This window comes from Nothoprocta perdicaria, unplaced genomic scaffold, assembly GCF_003342845.1.
Source record: "Nothoprocta perdicaria isolate Ctin4 unplaced genomic scaffold, notPer1 scaffold_14, whole genome shotgun sequence".
Lineage (NCBI taxonomy): Eukaryota > Metazoa > Chordata > Aves > Tinamiformes > Tinamidae > Nothoprocta > Nothoprocta perdicaria.
Window position 1 is genome coordinate 58,303 of NW_020454538.1, and position 16,535 is coordinate 74,837.

Consider the following 16,535-nt stretch of genomic DNA (forward strand, 5'->3'; position numbering starts at 1 on the left):
CATCTATTCTTGAGCAAGAAAAAGTGGAAGATGGAAATCTTTCCTGTTTAAAAGCAAAGTCTTTATAACTTGTTTTGAGAGCCCTATATGTAAAACAATTAGGAATTAACTAACAACTTGGCAAAGAGGCATTTACATTTTTCCTTTCCCCAGAAGAGACAGAATGGTATTTTAGGCTCTAGAGTTTATAGAACTCTGAAACTTTTGGTTTACCATTTCTCTCTATTTTGTTTCATTTATATCTGTGAATACTTCTATATCAATCTGACATTTCTTTTTTTTTTTTTTAAAGAGCTAAAAAGTTTCATAGAAAGGCATCGTAAGATCTCTTGAGCTGCTGATTTTAAAAGTCAGTTGTCATCTTGAGTATATGCCTACTTTAAAAAGTCAGAATTTAAAAATCAAGCCAAAGTGATCTGTCTGGTAGTGGCATGTGGAGAGACAAGAAGATCATTAACAGTCTCTGGAGCGATCAATGTGCAGGGGGAGCTTCACAAAGTCTTGCTTCCCTTCAGCTTTGGATGTCTAGTTTGGAGAAACTTCTCCTGAGAATACTTTGCTGTCAGACTTGCTCTGAAGACTAGGCCAGCGAATCTTCCTCTTCTTCTCAGACTCGAGAAGAAGCACCAGAGACGAGATATAGGAAAAGAAATACTGGATCAGAGCATGGTTTTTCTATCCCAATACTCTCTTTCCAGAAATGACCAATGCCTAAGCAAAAACTAAATACAGACTGTGAGCACAATAATATTTCCCTCAAGTGCAACACCAGCTTCCATCCATCTTCCTTTCAGTGGTGTTCGTAATCAACAACTACAAAATTAATTCTTCCATTATAACAAAATCCCCTGGGTATTTTTCTTCCATTAGGTTGTTCAATCATTTCTAGACCTACGGACGCTTCTGTTACACACAGCACTATGTGACACAATCCTACAGCTTCATCATGTGTTGCATAAAAGAAGTTGCTTCTCTCCACTTACAGCAGCTGTTGTTAATTTTGCACTTTCCCATAATATTCAGTGCCTATTCCCAGCTTCCTGCACACAAGTAGCAGCACACATGAGTTATTTTATGAAGTGACTACAGAAACATGTGCTAATAATCCAATTTCTGGCTGAAGCAGTTATGGTTTACTCTTTTCTATCCAGAAATGAGGGTTTCAACCTTTAGCAGTAACAACCCAACCAAACACACGGTGATCAATGAGGCCAGCATCCATACCGGGAACTGGAAGTGTCAGTCATAAACACAAACTTGCTTTTGGAACCATTTTCTGCCCCTGYACCTCACAGCCATAGCTGTATTCAGCAAGACCATTTAAGATTTAGCACTTGCGTATATGCAAAAAAATACTGCATAAACATGCCCTATGGTAGGAATTTGCACTTTTCTCATGGCCAAGTACTACCTGACTTTCATAACATTCAGAGCAGTTTGCAGAACAGGTTATCTATTTCTCCACAACAGKGAGATACTGAACATCCTAATTGTGTTTTTCTACAAAGTGAGGCATATATCAAAATTTCATGTAATTTTGTGTTTCTTTTTCTTTTGCTGAGAGGAGCAATAACTTGCCTGTTTTTTTGTGTGACTATATTTTTAATTTACAACAAGAGCTCCTACAGCTCAAGAACGTACTTCCTTATATAAGTACTATAAATCATAACAGCAATAAATAAATATTGCATCTACCAGGCAAGCAGCAAGCCTGAAAATCACTTTTCTAAGTGCACGGTAAACCATACGTTGGCGAGGCTGTGAAGGTAAAGTGCAACAAAGATTTGAAGGAAAAAATATATGTTGGCACATATAGAATTTTAGATTAAATTTTGGTGTTACAGTGTTCTCTTTGCAAACAAGACAAGCTCCACACTGGTCTACATGGTGAGTAGTGTGGTCTTCATACAATAAGACATTACTCTCTAATTAGTGCTAGGGAAGCTCTACCTGAGAAAAAAAATGTGCCCAATTTGGGGTCCTTCGGCTCAGGAGGGATGAGGAGGAACTGGAGAAACTCTAGCATGTGGCTGGGGGTCTTGGGCTTGTGTCTTACCTGGACAGGTTGGGGGAACCAGGAAAAGGCCRCTTTGTGCCTGGGGAGATTCAGCTTGGACTCTCAAGAGCCTTTTCTTAGCAGACAGGTTAGCACACTCAATGGTTTTCCCAGGATATGGAACCTCCTTTCTTGGCAGTTTTATGAACTAAAGCAGGTAAAACTGCAGCTGATGGATTTAGTGTTGATGTTCATCCTGCTTCAAACAGGCTGGACTAGGTGACCTTCAGAGACCTCTTCCACGCAACATTTTAATGATTTCTATGGCAATTTCTATGWTTTCTTAGCTAGTCAGGTTACAATGATCATGCATCTGTAGATACTTTCTAAGTTTGAAACTGTTATTTCTGAATAATGCTTTGCTGTAATGAGTCAAAGTAGGAGACTACAAGACACCATTTGAAAGCTCTTTTCACCATAGCCTGCTTTAGTGCAGATATAAACTGAAAATTTTCTCTTTCTTCAGATTCAGACCATTCCTTCTTTAACTCTCTTTCAACAGTGTTCACAATGTTTTAGGCCCATTTTTCACTTCTATTTGCCCCTGCAGACACCTGCACATTTATAGCACAGCTTTCCTGGATTTATCTGCAAGACTCTCTGTTAGGTTCGTTTGGTTCCCTCTTCAAAGCCAACCTGTATCCTGAGTATACTTATTCACACACAAGAAAAGCTTTCTCCTGCTCCTTTTATGACTCTTGTTTAGATCTTTACTATGTTAGCCACAAATTATGAGTGCTACTAGACAGATCTGCCTCTTCTAGTTATTTGAAAATTGCCTCATAGGACGTAGACACCACTGCAAATAGATAAAATGAGTCACTCTCCTTTGGGGGCTATAATAGTTATTGCTAATATTTACTTATAAAACCCTTCAGTGAGGAATCACATAAAATCGATGCAATTTAACAGGCAAAATAAATAGAATCTGCAGGTGTAGTTTAATTTACTGATGGTAAATAAAATATTACACTCAAATAACTTCTTTCCTACAGAAACACTGCCATTTGGCTATTTCTCTTGGTGTATCTCTTCAACCTGGAGCAGAGCGGAAACATTTTTTGAAGGGATTGCTGAAATGAGACAACAGAAGACAACTCTCACAACAACATGATCTATTTTGATGGAACAGTTTAGAATGTAATTACTTGATCCTACAATAATTATGTAGATGGACAGCCTGTAAAAATATCTATATAGGGTTTAATTCCCCCATGGCATCTGAAACATAAGTTAACGGTGTTGCTGAAATTCCCCCAAATCATGACAAACTTCMGTTCACAGAAAAAACATCCTTAATGACCTGCCTTCAGCTATCTCCAGATTTGTTCACAAAGCATAGAGGAACCCCCTGTCTGTCACCATTTCAAATATTAATAAATTAATTAGGGAGGAACTTCTGATATTTCAGATACTATTTTTCTAGCCATAAGACTTCCACAATCTCCACAGTTAATCCACAATCTCTTTTGGCCAGACAAGCTGAATTTAATGGACTAAGGTTAGGTGGCATGAAATTGCCTAAGATGTCCCATTTGCATCCTAGGCTTTTATTCACCTATTAAAAAAAATACGGGTGCATCTGTTCATCCTGTAATATACTCTTTGGGCTATGAAAGAGAGAATGTATCTGAATCAAATAAAGCACACRGAAAAGAACAGTTATTTTTATTTAAAAAGATTATAAGAGGGATAGGAAGATATTCTCTCTTTTTTTTTTTTTTCTGTATCTCATTTTTCTCCTCCCTCATTATCCACGACACTTCAATAATTCTTAAGGCGCTCTGAACAAGTTGCTGATATAAAACAAGGACATATATTGTCAGTACCTAGTAATAGAGAGAAAACATATATAGTTTATTGTAGTTAACTGGAACTTTAAGTTACCACCATATTCAGCAGTTCTGACAGAGGAAAAAAAGCAAAAATAAAATAAAATAAATAAATAAATAAATAAATAAATAACCCCCAGCCATATCTGTACTGAAGTTCATGTATATTTATGTAGGATTAGCATGCCTTTCAGATTCATTGCCAAGTTCATCACTAGGTATAATATCAGACCACATATTTTTAGGTGAAAGAAGTACTCCTGCCACCTGCAACTCAGCAAGTCCCCAGATGTGGCCAACCACTGGATCAGAAGTGAGACCATGGTTTAGTCCCATTCTGACCCAGAGCCTTTTATTTCCTCAGTATAGGCAGCCAGGCAGATGTTCCAAGTTTCTCACAAAAGTGGAGGCAAAAACTGGAGGGGTAGAACTTGAGGCAAAGGGCTTCCTTTTTGCCTCAGCAGGAGGCATTCCTGCTTCCCATGGTTTGTATGTATCCATGGGTTAAAAATCTTTGTGGAGCACTGATCTTGTCTTTTGCTCATCCACCTGATGCACACATTTGAGGCTGTRCTCTCAGACAGCAAAATGAGTACTTCAGGGAAGGACCAAACAAAGCTGCTGTTGATTTTCAGAACTAATTTAACAAACAAGTTTTCACTGTTTGAGGTAATTCTGTACTCTAATGAGAAATCAGTAAAATGACCTTTCTCTCACCCCCAAACTCACCCACTTCGAATTGCAAATTCCTTTTGCTAAGATCATTGCAATCTTTCCGCATAGTGGGGACGTCATATAAGTGAAGTGAGTTTTCCCCTTGAAGTACAAGTGGATCATAGGAAAAAAAAGCCATATTTTGATTAGGTAGGATCAGAATTATATTATACAGCCTACTTATTATAAAAGAAGGGCATGCAATAGAGAAACTGAAATAAGGCATTGCTGAATGAATAATTTTAATAGCATTTGTTTTAATGAAAACAGTTAAATATGTCAGGATGCCATAAATATACATCTAGCGTCTCAGTGTATACAAGAAGGAAAGCAGGAACAATTATTTCACAAGAAACAGAACTGGACTTCATTGCAGATTGATAGTCTCATTACTGCAGCCCATGTAAAAGACTTACAGATTTGTTCAGCTCTGTGTTTCTTACTCACTAAACAAAAGAAAATCCTTCTTAATCTTTCAAACTAATGTTTCACCAAACCCTTTTAAGTGGAGATGTAATTTTCCCATGTCAAGTATTAACTTTTTTTCTCCAGTTCCAATGGAGGAGTTGCATATATTCACAAAAGATAGGACAATGAAAGTGCCACTAGTAACTACATTGATTCCAAAGATGATGAGCATCTTGTTTCTCTGAAGGGATGTTGAGCATGTCTSCAGATTAGGTATAGAAATTATACGTGAACATTATAGCTTAATAACTATGTATGTTCCTTGACTCCATTGGAACAGATTTGTCTAGCTGTGCCTGTAAACTTTGATGTGACTAAGTCAAAGAAAGTTCTGTTAACATCACAAATCCACACTTGGCCAGTGTCACAAATCTCATATTTTGCTTCTGAGGATCATCTAGATCCATTTCAACAGCTTTCAGCTGAGAGAGGAAAGGGTATGTGCTACCACACCATYCTCTCACATGGGTGTTTCAGCCCACTAACCATCCCTTTTCTACAGCAAGTAGTAAGAGACAGTGAAGGTTTAGCCATTACCTTTCAGCACTCCTGTAATTCTGCTTTGCACAAAAGCAATAACCAAGAATTTCAGGCAGGCTGGATGTGAGGAGAGGGTAAGTGAAAAAGTGTGACCCTGAACTAGTTATTTCCAAGGGCATGGATTCACTCATTCTGTCTCATTGAACATTACCCATGATTTTACTTCTTTAAACATAAGAATACAGGAATGCCCATTTCAGAGCAGAGCAATGGTCCATCCCGCGCATCCTCGTAATTCCAACACTAGCCAACACTGAATGCTTCAAGGGGACATATAAAACCCCATAATGCAGGCAATTGGATAAGAATACACCACGGGGGAAAATTTCTAACTGACCTCAGCTGGTGATAGGGTTATTATCTGAAACATGAGCACTGACAACCCTTGTAATTTTTCACTGCAGTTAATGTAACTGCAGCTGCTGTTCCCGGCCATGAAAATATCTGTGCTGTTGCTTTCAGTGGGACAAAACATGTTTTCAACACTGCATTTATGTTAAAAAAAAAAAAAAAAAAAAGGAGGGGGGGGAATCACATTAGATTTTTCTCTAGGTTTTTCTGCTACGCTTCCTGAGTACCTGAAGTATGGGTCAGAATCTACGTCAGTCAGAGCAAAAGTTGTTTGACTGCCTTATAAATTAAAAGGAAACTAGAAATGGAAACATGAGCAGAAGAAAGAAACACAAAAGAAATATGCAAAAGAATTATGCAAAATAAATTCCTTAAAAAAAAAGCAAAACTGGTCATAATTATACAGTGTAGAAAAAGCTAAATTAAAAACATATTCAGCATATGACCCAGCACTCACTCACAATAAAATGTATAATTATATTCTCATTTCAGTCAGTAGGAGCCATCTTTGTGTCATCTGTTTCATCCTATATGTTGAGTTGGATCTGATGTTACTATCTTTTTCTCCATCCTAACAGATGTCAGTCTAATCTTAGTAGTTAGACTGACTCCACTTGAGATTTCATAACCTATGTGAARAGTCTTATCCTCTTAAACTTTCCTTAAGCTGATGTCATAACCCAAGTGTGAACCGGTGTATTTTCATTGATTTCAACAGGCGTTTGATCAAATTGAAGACAAGATCCTTGCAAACCTCTGCAGACATGAGGCACCACTGGTTCTGCTGCAGCAAGCTGGAAGAATTTAAAACCTGTGATATTAAAGAATATGCATCTTTCCTCTGGGACATCAGCTCATGCCCACCCCAAATCCAATAGTTCTAAGAAGAAGCATTACCTCTTATAATTTATTTTGCTCATTATAGCTTGGACAATATCTATATCTACATTAACATCTACAGCTGTAAATACAGAGAAAAGTTTTACAGCTTGTCAGTTATGTATGTCAGTTATGTGTAAGTGTGTCAGTTATATGTCATCAGTTCTGTGAAGGAATTTAAAGACTAAAATAAATTTCACTGGGTAGCTGAATTATTACTATTATTATTATTATTATTATTATTATTATTATTATCCACTGTTTTACTTGTCTCCCTCAATCCCTGCATCAGAGTGTGAATTAAGTCCATGACTTAACAGTTCCTTATCAGACTTCACCAAAATGCCAAGAGTTCAGGAAGTAACCATTTAGGCTTAAATTCAGAATTCAAATATCACAGAATCACAGAATCACAGAACRGTTAAGACTCGAAGGGACCTCTAGAGATCATCTAGTCCAACCCCCCTGYTCCAGCAGGGACAGCCAGAGCACGGGGCACAGGGCGGCATCCAGGTGGGTTTTGAAGACCTCCACAGAAGGAGACTCCACAACCTCCCTGGGCAGCCTGTGCCAGGGCTCTGTCACCCTCACACTAAAGTTCTTCCTCACATGCAGAYGGAACTGCCTGTGTTTGAACTTGTACCCATCACCTGTCCTACCACTGATCACCACTGAGAAGAGTTTGGCCCCTTCCTCCCTACATTCCCCCTTCAGATATTTACACATATTGATCAGATCTCCTCTCAACYTTCTCTTCTGCAAGCTAAATAGGTYCAACTCACGTCTAAGAATTTCTGTCTGAATTGTCCTTTTTGCAGACTCAAACCAGACTCTTTCTGGAATGTAAGTTCTCAAAGGTCGTGTGTAGAAGATAATTTTGGACTACTTTTAAATTCTCTGCTATTATATCGATGATAACTACTAATGAGTAACTAAATACTAATGAGTAATCTCATTTTAAAGCAGAACTTTCTTTACAGTGCATCCACGTGCAACGATAATAATTCTTTAAGTAATTCTTTACTGTTAGGGTAACAGAGCAGTGGAACAGGCTGCCCAGGGAGGTTGTGGAGTCTCCTACTCTGGAGGTCTTCAAAACCCGCCTGGATGCCACCCTGTGCCACATGCTCTAGGTGTACCTGCTTGAGCAGGAAGGTTGGACTAGATGATCTGTAGAGGTCCCTTCCAACCTTAAATATTCTGAAATATTCTGAAATATTCTGAAATAATTTGGAATAAACCACAGGATCCTTTTGCTTTACCTTAGTTTTTATGAAACTTCACACTTTTTTTCACCTTTAAATTAGTCCAGATGGAGAGCAGTCCTTTAGCAACACCTTCTGGCAGCTTCACCTGGCTGGCGCGGGCAGCCACCTACCAGCTCCCTGCCGAGCGACCTGGAAGAGGTCCAGGCAGCACATGCTAGGGGTACTGTTGCCAGCTGACAGGCATAAAAAATGGGACTGCTCCCAAATTAGACAGAATATGGAACAAAACACTGAAGATCAGAATGGTGCCAATTGTACCAAAGCATGTGGCATTCAGCAGTGCTTACAGCAATAGTGAGTTAGCTGAGTTCATTTTGGTGTAGACCTTGTTAGCAAAGAGAACATGAAATGCAGAGTTCAATCAATCTAGAAAGCCTGAGATGCTACAAATATACAATTGACTATCTGCTCACTGCTAGGATGACACTACTGCTTAATTTGCTAGGGTAAGTCTATGCCATTAGACTAAAAGGAACAGTGACTCGTCTGTGGTCCTCAGCTCAAGTGATGTTGCTGGAGTAGCATCCAAATAAACAACTGCACTTTCTACCAAAAAAGGTTCCAGGTGATCTACTACAAACAGCACCTGAAATGTGCTAACCTCCAAACTACGCTGAAGATTATGTGAGGGAATGAAAGTTGCCTTTGGCCAGAATCTGCCACATTTGCTAATAATTAAGCAGGTGGGATAGCTGTAAGACAGTGCTCAAACCTTTGCCCTGTTTCATTGCTGAGGTCAGGCATACCATCAAACCATACACTAAAGTTAATTTAGCAGGGCTAAAAAGGCATTGAATACCTAGCACATATCATTTCTTCTCCATCTCTTCTATTTGCCAGCAAAACTAGGAATCAAACTATCTTCTGTGATCTTCCATGCCCCAGCAGTGGCATTTGGACCAAGATGGAACAGAGAAAAGGCATAGTGGGGTGCTATTATCTTCCAAAAATCCTAAAACCCTGGGGAACAAGCATCACCTATAGCCTTATTCTTTGCAATTTTCCTCCTTATAACAACCACAGCAGGTAGACCTGCATCAGTAATTGGATGCACCAGTGAGCAACAGAGAAGAAGGGCACGCACCTCACTGTCTGGTGGGGCAAGTCTGTCATTTCTGAGGCATCAGAGCTGGAAGAGACAATAGCAATAATCTGCTCTGACATCCTTCATTATGCAGAAAAATCAAACATCACCCTTTATTCTACCTTTGTTGCTCTAAGAAAGAAGCCTGCTTAGGCTAGAACTAGAATATTAGAAATGCCTTTTTTTTTTTTTTTCTTTTTTTTAAAAGCATGGCCAAAACATTTCAAAAACAGTAGGAGTCTATTGATGGCAATTAGATTTTGCCTAGTTGTGGCTGAGTGTATCTAGAAACATCTTGCATTTATGTTTTTTTCTCACAAGTATTAATCTTCTTTAGGAGGGATGGGAAATTATCAGGGCATACAAGTCTCCATCCCCTCACAGGAGCTCATAGAGGTTCCTAATGACATTTGATGATCCAGCTCCCCACAGATTTTCTTTTATTTTGAATGATTTTTTATATAAAGGAGGTCTATTAGAATAACTGAGCCATATCCATCACAATAAGACACAAAAACGCACTAAAAGCTGATGTCCCTCAAGAAGATTTTTTGTTGTAAGAAGGATTACTGCTTCAGTGGGAATAGCTGGACAAATAAAGATACTGATGAGTTGTGGGTTTTTTTTTTCTCTAAAATACCATTTTGAATAATTTCCCASTATTTTTACTTACTAAAATTAATAAGAATGGCAGCAAAAAAACATTATATCTTTACATTTCAAGACTGGTAAATTTACTGTTCTGACTGAAGAGGACAAGAGTGGGATTATAGTCCAGGCTGCTACAAAATAATATTAATACAAAATTTTAGCGCACGAGCAGAATTTCACAAAGACAACAAAAGCCCCTCAAAGATATGTAGGTACCACATCTCTCTWATTTCAGAGAGATTAGATGTCAAAATTATTTCAGGCACTGAGGCTGAGTGACTCAGAAGGTAAAATACCATTATCTCTAATAGGATTTGTTCTTCTCAATTAGACATTTTTTAAAGTAATTCTCTCTCTCATCATCCCAGGCTGTAGCACATGTGACTTATTTCAGTACTTATGAGCAAATGAATGCTGCACTTTTTAAGTATTGGATTTGAGGCATCTGACCTGACCTTCAGCAGGACTGTGCTCTTGTCTTCCAAATAATTTCATGATCCCTCCTACTGACACTTGCCCCCAAATTACCTTAAAAAAAATCATTTCTAATAGGTGCAAATTAGCAGGAGTTGGAGGGGAATTCTCATTTAACAACATCTGATATCATGTGTATTCTTTCTCATTGGAAGGTAGAGAAAATTTTACTGCACAACACACAAGACTTCTCTATGAATTTTGATACAGGCCAGGAGTAATTTCTCTTCCTTCAGGTTAAATAGAGGTATTTKGACCACCTAGTTGAGCTTTAATGTCAGTAGGAATTGTTATTCTGGGTAGAACATGTAAAATTTCTGAAGGTCTGAAGTTAATTTCTCATGCCAAGTAGAGCTCCGTATTGTGCTACATCCCTGTGAAAACATCCCCATTCATGTGGCTCTTACTGCAAATGCTGGTGGAGGTGAATTCTCCTTCATTTGTCCTTAATTTGTACCCTTCACTCAAATATTCCATATAACCTCAAAATATTTAAAATATTTTTCTCACAAGCCTTCCAGAAAGCACCAAAGTTCTTCCCATTTTACAGACAGGGAGTCACAGAAAAATGTAAGTGCATTTTGAAGGCCTGTGACAAGGCAGGGAATTCAACTCCCTCCTGAGTTCTAAGCTGTGGGGCTGAAATCATTTCAAAAGAAGGTGATGGCAGCTGAATAATAGATCTAGCAACTGAGACAGACCCTGAAGTATTTCTGACTGAAGGGTAGATATATGAAGATTTGTGTGGCTTGAAATCAGAGCTTCTCAGGAAGCCATTAATCTTCTGCAGATCTCATTAAAGGACACACTACCCTACATTAGCAATAGCAGGAGGTCTTTAAAATACACTCCTAAAGTACAGAGAAGAAAGATTTCGTAGCATAGACTACACTTCACTCATTGTTTTCATTAAGTTTACAAAGTAAGGTGGGATACTGGAGACAACGGATAATATCAATTTGTTTGACTGAGAAACTGATAATAGGGGGAAAAAAACTCACGAAACATTCATATTGCTTCGAAATATTTCATCATGGCCACTGTGAAGGATGAAGATCGTTCCACATGAAGACAACYGCACCTGTCTGTATGTCTTTTATAAATAAAAGAGCTAAACTACAAGGCGATATTTCTGTATGCAAGAGAGACATGTTGCTGTCATTCAGGTTTCAAGATGATGACTTTAATAGTTGTCACTATGAACATCTAATTATCAGCATCTTTTTTCACRGAACCAAAATTAACCCTGCAATACTGTTATTGTCATAGCAAAGCCTTACTGTCATTCCTGTTTCAGCACATCATTATAACTCAGTAAGTACCTGGTAGATAATCACAGAGACTCACTTTGACACCTGTATGCTAATTCGGCGGTGCTCATATTGAGTGTTGCCTTCCTAATTTGGTAGATCTATGATAGTCTTGCTTTATTTGCATCAGAGCAGTACTTTGTAGCTCCATGCCCCAGGGCATTGCATACACATACAGCCAGAAACTGCACGAAGGTAAGACAGCTTTCTGAAGTAGAAAAAATCAGCAGCGTTGCCCCGTTTTGCAGATGGTGACTTGAGGCACAGAAGGGCATTTATTTTTGAAGATTCAAAGTGAAGCTCAGTATATTTAATCTTATGATGGAATATGTTGTTAGCTTGTGGATGCTAAGTGGAGGAGAGGAGTCTGAGGACAAGTGAAGGAGACAACATCAACACATTCAGTAAAAGCCACAGTGACCTGGGACATTATACATATCTTTTAGGTATGCTGGGTGCTGGATYTTTCTCCATCTTCCATGGGAGATATTGCTTCCAAAGCAGGGCGCCTGTCTGAAGGCACTGGGCATGCACAAGTTTTCAGGTGAGCAGGTGTCTCAGCAGCACATTTAGTTTTCTCTGCACTCTGTCCTTGCCAGGACAACATGCAGAATAAAGTGGTTATAAAGTTATTAATGATTTTGGCATTTTCTGTGTGTATGGTTGATCTTATGCAATTTGTCTTAAAACATTAATTTAATTATACATAAACACTCTCCTTCGTAATAAAATGCTCAAAGGGRAACAGTGTATGTGTGATGTGGAGAGGAATAGATGGAAAAGAGATCTTATAATAATCAAATAAGTTATTATCTTTCATGCTGTCTTATTTTGTATGAAACTTGCCTTGGATTTGACTCTCGGATCCAGATGTTTTAACAAAAACTTTTGCTAATGTTTCATCCAATATTTTTAATAGACTGTCATTAAACGTCTGGGCAGCTCTTCTTGACACATTCTGCTGAAGGAAGAGACAGGCTAACATGAYAGCTTTGTAGGGAACTTTAATTCTCGAATCCTTGGATCCATAATTTAAGATGTTGGCTTTTTCTAGGAATTGTCATTTCTAAAAAATAAGTTCATCCCCATACCACAGCACTTTCTAAGTCTTTCTAAAGCCAAGAAGACCTTACAGCTCACCGGAGGCAGCATTCAGTTCATTGCAAAGAAAGCTGCAAGAAATAAACACACGTACTTAATTATAATATATTAATATTCTTACAGAAATAGATGAAAAGACACTATTTCATAATGTCTATATGAACACCACCTCTTTTTCGAACTTCTCTTTTCTGAGGGGGCTGTTTTTAGCTCAACTCAGTCCCACTGAGTTGGCATATATGGCAATGTACACAGACTCTTAAGCTTTAAGGAAGAGCAGGGAGAAGTCGATCAGTTTTCACTGCATTCTTTCATGTGTGAAAAGYCAAGCATATCAGGTCTGTGAAGAGCAGAACAGAGCGACATGTGGCATATATGTGAGAATCTTACTTGCAAATAACTGGACCAAATTCCTCGTGATTCAAAGTGAAGAGAATGGAAGTGACATCTAAAACAGCCGTGCACTGGCAGACASCCAGGCACCTGAGGAACTTGTGCTGCTGCCAGCAAGGAGGGCAGCCAGTTACGTGACAACAAAACGATGCATTGATCAGCAACAAGATAGTGCTGATTGATTAAAAAATCTCTTTCTGACTTGGGGCGGATTTGCAAATGCCAAGTCCGCCAGGACAGTAGCTATAATTAGTAGCTTTGTGTGAGACAAACAGAATTCCATATGGAACAATCCTGAATGGTCTTTCTAGCATCCTTCTTCTTGTCTCATCCAACAGTTCTGCTATGCTACTTGTTTTAATACAAAAATGACCATTAGAGAAGCCCTGCAACTGCTGAATATTTGTTCTTGTTCATATCCAGGTGTTTCCTCTTACTGGACTTGGCTGCTCTCACCTGGGAAGGGTTTGTTATCAGATAATTCAAGCCAMTGGCATAAATGACCATCCATTCACCATCCATTATTGGTCACCAAGTGCGCTGTAACTCTGCAAGCAATCTGTGGCACTGCTCCAACACAACAGCGAGCCAGGACATTATAAACTGAATCCTTTGTTTGTCTTTGAGGGATCTGAGTGGTACTGGTGCTGCAAAGGCCAACATGAGATGGCAGAGAGTAGGAGATCCCCTTTATATGTCCAAAAATATTTATTAATGAGAGTATTATATCATTGATTTTCATGAAATGGCTACATCTGTTAAAAGCTGTCATTTTACAATCATTTTAAGATAATGAAAGATTTAATATGAAGAAATAAAATACTCAGACGTATTTGAACCTGAATGTCAGTTTATGTTAAGCTCTGTAAAAACTAAATGTGTATCTCAAAAATGGCCTGGCTTAATGGAAAAGTTAGATCGACCAACTCTAAAGAGACTCAGAACTGTGTATCACAAGGACAAAGAAATGAAAGATAAGCAGGAGGGAGGAGGAAAAAAACTCAGTATTGCTGGGGCAACACAACATTCTGCTGCACCTGGATTCTGCATAGAAAGCCTGGTATTGAGGAACAGAATTTGTTTTTCTCTCATCTGTCCCAGTAGAAGGGGTGGCAAAGCACAAAAACTGGAAAAGCCTTTGTCAGAGTCACATTTTAAACAGCAGGAGAGCATCTAGAATTGCCTCCACGGAAAGGTGGTCAAGGTCAGGGAAACCCCTTTACGCCGGAGCCTGGGTCTGCTCAGGAGCTACACACCATGACGGTGCTGAGCCAATGTGAAGATGAAACCTGCTAATCTCAAATCCACCTGAAATTGCAGGATTTGGGTTTTTTCTCCCTCTCCGGGATGGGGTTTACAGCAGCTCCAGCTCTTCATAGTTCTTAAGCTCCATCATTCTCAGCACAGTTAATCCTGTTCATCCCAGCAAGCACATGGCAGACGGCAAAGAGCAGCAAAAGCCAAAAAAAATCTGGAAAGAGCATTAATGAGAAATGACTTCAGTTCAGTACCCATTCAGCACTCAGTATGACAGCACCCCTGAGAACAGCTCAGTGCCGTCTCAATAGACAGGATGGTATAAAGCACAGAAAAGGATTAAATTTTTATTTTTATTGTTTTCAATAGGATTTTAAAATCCTTTTTTTTGTAATTGGAGATATTAACAACTTCTTCTATTAAATATTGTGCTAATGAGACCAAGAATTGCTCATAAGAACATGAGAGTAAATGGTGAGATATACCAGGGTTTAAATTAGATTTCTAATTCCTCCTAGGCAGTGATTTGCCTGTCTCAAGACAAATTCATTTAAGTAAATGGGGCCTTGGTTTTTCTCAGTGCTTAGAGATCAGTTTTGTAATCGAGCTTTATCGGGTTCCTGCCCAGTGTCCTCGCTGAGCCACTAGCAAAGGAACCCACTTAGTKTGGGGTTAATCTAAGTGCATTTGCAGCAGCTGGGAGTGTGAAATGAGAAGTTATCAAAGTGCACTAATGCAGGTGGAACACCAAGCTTTCATTTAACAATTTCTTCCATTTTTTTTTTTTTAATTATAAAGTGATCAGCAAGATAAAGCAGGTGTGATTCACGACCCTCCCAAGCACAGTGTTGATCCTTATTTATCAAGTGKTTTCACTTCCTGCAGTGTATTGACCCACTTGGCAGCAGACTATCACATGGGCTGGTGGAGCCCATGGTGTCCCCACAGTGGCRGGGCAAGGTCTTGCTGCTGGGGTCTGTCCTACCAGTCCAGGATGGAGCGAGGTAGCTGGGAGCAGCCCCAGGCATCAGGCATCTCCACAGGACGGGGCAATGGGGTAACCGGGGTCAAACACAGCCCTGCACTGGCTGGCCAAGACCCTGACMTTTTGGAGGTTTACTTTGTTTCTGCCTCCAGATACATCTTCTTTCAAAGAAATTGTTTTCTCTGAAAAGTATTATACAAAAGGAGGTGCGCAAGAATCTGCCTCGTGTAATTATTGTCTTTATCGGGGGGTGGGAAAAATGGGAAAAAAGCCACAAAATCTAATGTTGTTATTGACCTCAGCAATAGCTCTATTTTGATCATTTTTAATTGTAGTGTCCCTTAAAATCAAAAAATCTTTTGTTCATGACTGGAAAAGTGAGAGTTTATATCTTAATGACTCCAACAATAAAAGATAAGAGGATTAAACCTAATCTCTGGAGTATGAATTTTTGCTCTTTTTATATATGCAAAAGAAATTGCTAATTGTTCACTAGCTTTGTATACTCTTTGCTGTCCAAAAATTCCTGACTCCGATGCTCTCCTTGTATACAGACAGAAAAAGGTTAAATCAGAGAGAAGACAAATATGCTAATAAAGTGAACCATATTTTTTAGGGTTTCACGGGGAGTCTGTGGCAAAGAACGTCTACAAATCTCTGGCTGTTCAATCTTACTACAGTGTGCTGTCTGCTCGAATGGGCTTTACTATTAGTGGKTTTTCTGTCAGAGGTTTTAAAAGTGTTGAGGTGCGAGTGAGTTTGATTTTAACGAAGCCTTAATGGATACGTAGACAAGCCGGCAGATTTTAATCAAATGTTTTTTGCAGAAGTAGTGACAGCGACATTGTAGTGACAAAGCATCTGAGCCTGCTGAGCCTGAGCCACACAGGAACACCAGGGGAAAATGGCTTGTGACAGCAGTGGGGGTCTACACAGGATGGAGGCCCCTTCTGCTGACCCAACCTGCTGTCAGGAGAGGTTTGCTGCTTGCTAGAGTCTTAGGTATGGGGCATTATGGAAAGGCTGCCAAGGATTGTCTGGTCCTTGGACCTCCTGATGCTCTTCCACATAAACAGAGTTGACACAAAACTGGGAGGAGTGTTTGATACACCAGATAGTTGCACTGCTATTCAGATAGATCTTGACAGGCTGGAGAAATGGGGCAAAAACAA